This window comes from Corvus kubaryi, unplaced genomic scaffold (genome assembly GCF_017639235.1).
Source record: "Corvus kubaryi isolate FWS band 111438036 unplaced genomic scaffold, C.kubaryi_AGA036_p1.0 37383, whole genome shotgun sequence".
Lineage (NCBI taxonomy): Eukaryota > Metazoa > Chordata > Aves > Passeriformes > Corvidae > Corvus > Corvus kubaryi.
The window spans coordinates 1009838-1015315 of NW_024581125.1; the positions used below are offsets into that span (position 1 = coordinate 1009838).

Sequence of the window (5478 nt, forward strand, 5' to 3'; positions counted from 1 at the left end):
TCTGCTCTGGAAGAAGAGCTCAGCTGCCTGGGCTGAAGAAGCAGCTGTTGCTGCTGGAGTAGCTGCCAGAGAAGAAGGGAAGTGGGAGGACCACAGACTTCAGATGCTCTAGCCTGGCTCAACTGGGAGCTGCCTATTTTTGCCCGAACTTTCCTGCCCACCCCACAGGAAACCCAACCCTTGTGGATCTACCCCCAGCCCTGCTTCCTGTTGCTGGGCGAGCCAAGGAGCTCGGACTTCTGCGGTGGCTTGGAGTGCCAAAACCATGAATGCCCTCATGCAAATGCTGCAGTAACACAAACCTGAAGTGACAAGCCATTGAGCAGCCTTTAATTCTCAGCGTCGTAAAGCATTTATTAAACTGCTACGCTTGCAAGGCCAGGACAAACAGGGAAGTGGGAATTCGAAATAACTTGGCCATCTCATGGCACCCTCAAGTAGCACGGTCATCAGCTGAACCCCAAATATTTCTCAAGGCAAGGTCACTGTTGTGTCCTGCACTGGACTTGGAAAGGGAAGCCCTAAGGATAAATCCGTTTGCCTGCAGCCCACATTTCGGATGTCTCGGCCCACGTCCTCCACTGCTGGAGCTGCTCTGCTGCCTCTGCCCGGTACTTCCTGGGGAAAAGTGGGAAGAGGGAGGAATGGCAGAGGAGAGATGTTATGGGCTGACTGCAAGCGTTCCGAGTCCCTCAGGAGACAGGGATAGAAGAGCTGGGAATGAAGGAGCGAAGATGAGCTTGGGCAAAGAGGGTTGGAGAGGAAGTGTTGTTTTAATTTTTGTCTTTGTTTTTCACTATCCACATCTATTTTACTCATAAAATCATGGGGGTTGGAAGGGACCCACCAGGATCATGGATCCAACCCCTGGCCCTGCACAGACACCCCACCAGTCCCACCCTGGGCATCCCTGGCAGCGCTGTCCAAACGCTCCTGGAGCTCTGGCAGCCTCGGGGCCGTGCCCATTCCCTGGGGAGCCTGGGCAGTGCCTCTGGGGCAAGAACCTTTCCTAAAATCCAGCTTAAATCTCCCCTGGTCACAGAGAGCTGAGACTGGAGCTGCCCCTCGGGAGGAAGCTGAATTCTGCTCTCAGGTCTCCCTTCAGCCTCCTCTTCTCCGGGCTGCACAAATTTTAGCAATAAATTAAATTAATTTCTCCCTAAGGCAAGTCAGTTTTGCCCATGACAGTAACTGATGAATGATCTCCCTGCCTTTATCCTGATCCAGGAGATTTTCCACCTTATTTTTTTCCTCTGTCCTGCCAAGGAGGAGCAGTGAGAGAGCAGCCAGGAGGGCACCTGGCAGCTGCCCAAGGCCAGCTCACCCCCATGCGGAGAGAAAGGGACCTCTGGAACAGAAAACTGCTCTGAGAGGCAGGCCTAATTTGGCTTGGAGTTCGGTTTTTTGGCTGTCCTATCCTCTCCCCACCCCTGGGAATCTCATTTCAGGTTAAGGTGAAAGCAATGACAGCTGATTTTTCAAGGCTGGAGACACTCCCTTGACATTTGCACAATGCTTTCACCTGGGAAAGTGCCGGCAGCGAACTGGCTGCCACTTGCAGAGGAGCATCCAGCACTGCCTTCCGCTCACACCAAGAGCAGAGAGGGTGCAGCATGAAGACACTTGCTTGGAAAAGTGCCTTTTTTTTTTTTTTTTTGGATAAAAAATGAGATGCTGTGAGAGCCAGCAGCTGCTGAAACCACCCTGTCAATCTCTTTCAACCTTCCATTTTGTTCTGCCCCGTTTTCTTCTTATAGCCCATCTTTTTTAAAAAAAAACGATTTGGTTTTTTTCTCCCCCGCTTTACTCAAAGAAACCTCAAATCACAAGTACAGCCTGGCTTCTGGAACAGACTCCAGCAACTGTCAGGATTCCCAACACCCTGAGAAGCGTGTGTCACACCCAGCAGAAGGGAAGGAGGACAGGTGGGAAGAGAGCATGACAAGCAGCTGAGCGTTACCCTCTGTGTTCCCAGCATCCCAGGGAGCCTGCAAGAGGTGCCCTCACAGGTTGCAGAGGAGTTTGGGAGCAAGGAATGGGGCTGTGACGTTTCTCCTGAGGCTTCTCAGCTCCCAAGACCTTACAGGAAAGCGGTGAGACCTCGCCTCAAGTGTTGCCTCCAGCTCTGGGGTTCCCAGCACAGGAAGGACGTGGAGCTGTTGGAGTGAGTCCAGAGCGTGATCTGAGGGATGGAGCAGCTCTGCCCTGGAGCCAGGCTGGGACAGCTGGGGGTGCTCACCTGGAGAAGGGAAGAGAACAATCCAGGGAGAGCTCAGAGCCCCTTGCAGGGCCTAAAGGGGCTCCAGGAGAGCTGCAGAGGGACTGGGGACAAGGCATGGAGGGACAGGACACAGGGAATGGCTTCCCAGTGCCAGAGGGCAGGGCTGGATGGGATATTGGGAAGGAATTGTTCCCTGGGAGGGTGGGCAGGCCCTGGCACAGGGTGCCCAGAGCAGCTGGGGCTGCCCCTGGATCCCTGGCAGTGTCCAAGGCCAGGCTGGACATTGGGGCTTGGAGCAGCCTGGGATAGTGGAAGGTGTCCCTGCCCACAGCAGGGGCTGGAACAGGAGGAGCTTTAAGGTCCCTCTCAACCCAAGCCATTCTATGATCTTATGAGAACAAGAAAAATTAATTCCTTGTGCCACAAAATCTTAACCAGTACCACCCCAGAAGTGACCAGTGCACTTGGCTCTTGTACAGCTCTTTTTTCTCCATCTCATGAGGATGAGATCTTAGAGATCTTTGGTTTCAAAGGCTTCCCATCCAACTCAGCTGCAGTCCAGTATTAGGGGCTGGTCTTGCCAACATGACCCTTGGTAGTGTTCCATGCCCTGGAGGCTTCAGCTGGAGGCAAATCTTTGGTTATTTCAGCAAGAGACACCTTTGCAGCAAAGGAAAGGCTGCAAGGTCTGGTTTTCCTGGGGTCCCACAACTCTGCAGCCTCAAGGAGAGCACAGATTACACACAGATCTCGTTTCTGCCTCCTTGTTTTAATCCCCTCCATTTAGAAAAGATTTGGATGGCATAGAAAGGAAGAAAAAACACCCCAAACCCTGACATTTGGATGCCTGCCTCTTGATGTTCAGCCAAAAAGAGGCACAGCTGCAGTGCCACGCTGGCATTTAACCCTCACAGAGCCCAGGCACGCGGAAAAGCCAAATTGCGATGGGTGATGGTTCACAGGAGTCCCAAGGAGGAGCCACCCAACAGCAGGAGTGAGGCAAAGGATGGCTCCTGTGCTTTCCTAAGAGCTCCTTATCTCCTGATGTCAAGGCCTTGCAGGAGGCTGGCCAAACTCACTGGCTCATGGCTTTGTGCTCACCGAACTGCCAAGCACCTGAAAGCCACCTCAGCGTGTCAAGGGTGGTGGCACCCAGCCCAAGGGTGCCACCCAAGCCTTCCAGAGAGCACAGGCTCCCCAAAGCACGGTTTTAGTGCTGCTAAGAAGAAGAAAAGAATGAGAAAAAGGACAGACATGCTAAAATACATCGGGGTTTTTTTCCCTTGACCTTTCTCCAAGTCATTCCAGAGCTTGCATCCAGCCCAGCGAGTAACCAGCAGAGTTACAGGGCTAAATTCAGGCCGGCTTCAAAACCCAGCTTTCAGTCCTCTGACAATCAGTTTTGTGGAAGTTTATTGCCCTTGGGGAAATGAACGACCTTGATACAGAGCTGGTTTTCCCTGTGCAGCTCCCTGCAAAGCCAGCTGACTCTATTTAGCAGGAAAAGCAGGAACAGAGCCCAGACTGGTGTTACTCAGAATATCAGCTCGGCTTCCCGGATTCTCGAAGCAGTCACTTGGGGAAAGGGAGAGGTGAAGAAATATAGCATTTCTGTATTGTATGGCTTCTAGACATCAATGTCCTCCTAATCAACAACAGCTGAAGGACTGCAGAGTGCAGGGGGAGAAGAAAATCCTGTAGCTGTTAAAGAAATTTTTAGATCTCTGTGTACACACGCATGGATACGTGCACATCCATACTTAGTCTCCAGCCACCCCAGCCAGCTGGCATTAAGTAACCAGGAGACGCTGTAAATCCTGGGAGAGACAGCATCTCCTGGGTGCAGCTTTTGTTCTAATCTTGGTGGTTTATTTCGGAGGGCGTAGCCACGCCAAAAAGGCGTTAGGTGGCCACGCCAGCCACGGGAAGCCAATGCCTGTGTCTGCACTCTGGAGAGAAGAAAGTTCACCTGATGGCTCCAAAGAGGCAGGTTCTTCAAGCTACCTCCCGATGGACAGGCTGGATTGGCACTATTGTGTGCTGCAAACATTTGGGTCTGAGCAACAGGGGTCTGGCGGAATCACAGAACGAGGCGTTTGTCTTTTAAACTGGCAAAGAACCCCCAACCCTCGAGGGCATGGTTATGTCATTCTAAAGGCTGACTCTATTAATCTAACAGCAGATGCAACCAGTTCCCACAAGCACTCCCCTCCTTCCAAAACCTTCTGAGGAGTTCGGGGGGGGGGGGTGTGTAAACACAGATCGATCTCTTATTTAGACTCCACTGACACAACTATCAGCATGACAGATTAGCTGTTATTTGAACGTCCTGCTTTCCTGAAAGAAGTATCTGCCAGGAAAAAGCAGAATGAGACCGGAACACCCCCCACAACTCCCCCAGGTCACTACTGTCCCCATACAAACAGCCCCTGGAAGCCCAGGAGACCCAAAATTCCTGACACGCCAAAAAAAACCTGGGCAGAGCCCAGGTGTTCAGTGGATGGCAGCGAAGGTAAGAGCAAAAGCGGTGTGTAAAATGAGATTCAAATTAAATTCTTTCTATTTGAGCTGCCTGAACAGAGAGAGCGAGCTGTGCAGATGGCAAATCCTGTACCAAATGATGAGTCAACCCTCCAAACAGGGGGGCATATTTTAGACTCCGGGGTGGGGTGGGGGGACAAGAAAGCCGACGTGAGGTTGACTTGAGTGATCTCCTTGCCTCGTGGGAGATGCTGCCCTTGCCCTTGTTCCTCTGCATCACTCACACCCACCCAGCTCCTCTGGGTTTGTGTCTTTGGGATCCAAACAGGAACGCAGCCCCGCGCGGGGCTAATCACACCATTTCATTAATCATTTATCTCATCAATCATTTCGAGCTGTTCCCCTTGGGCCACCCAGCCTTGCCTGCAGCTGCCGAATTTCAGGCTCGTTTCATCTCTAACCTAGTTTCAGAGCTGCCTTGTCTCCCTGCCTTTCATGTCCTCAGCTCGTGTTTCCCTTGCACACTTGGACCGGCTGTCCCTGATCAGCGAAGAGCAGGACGGGGGGTGGGGGGGAGAGGGAAACGAGGGGAAGACAGACTTTTTGTGATGCTTGTTTGCTAAAATCAGTGTCTTGGAACCCAGATGGTGGCTGGCTGGTTTAATTCTCCACTAGAAGTGGACTCAAAAGAGCAAGTAACCTCCAAGTGGGCAGCACTCCACGCTAGCAAGCACCCGCAGGTCCCTTAACCATGGCAAAACCTTCGTGCTCCGTGC

General features: G+C 52.2%; 1 long non-coding RNA gene across 1 annotated transcript; it reads right to left on the bottom strand.

The window, feature by feature from the left end:
- Positions 1-333: 333 nt before the first annotated feature.
- On the bottom strand, positions 334-2181 carry LOC121668027. Its single transcript, XR_006017227.1, has 2 exons — positions 1961-2181; positions 334-618 (listed from the first exon to the last, which is right to left on the bottom strand). It is a non-coding gene; the product is annotated as an uncharacterized LOC121668027 (long non-coding RNA).
- Between the last annotated feature and the right edge of the window lie 3297 nt (positions 2182-5478).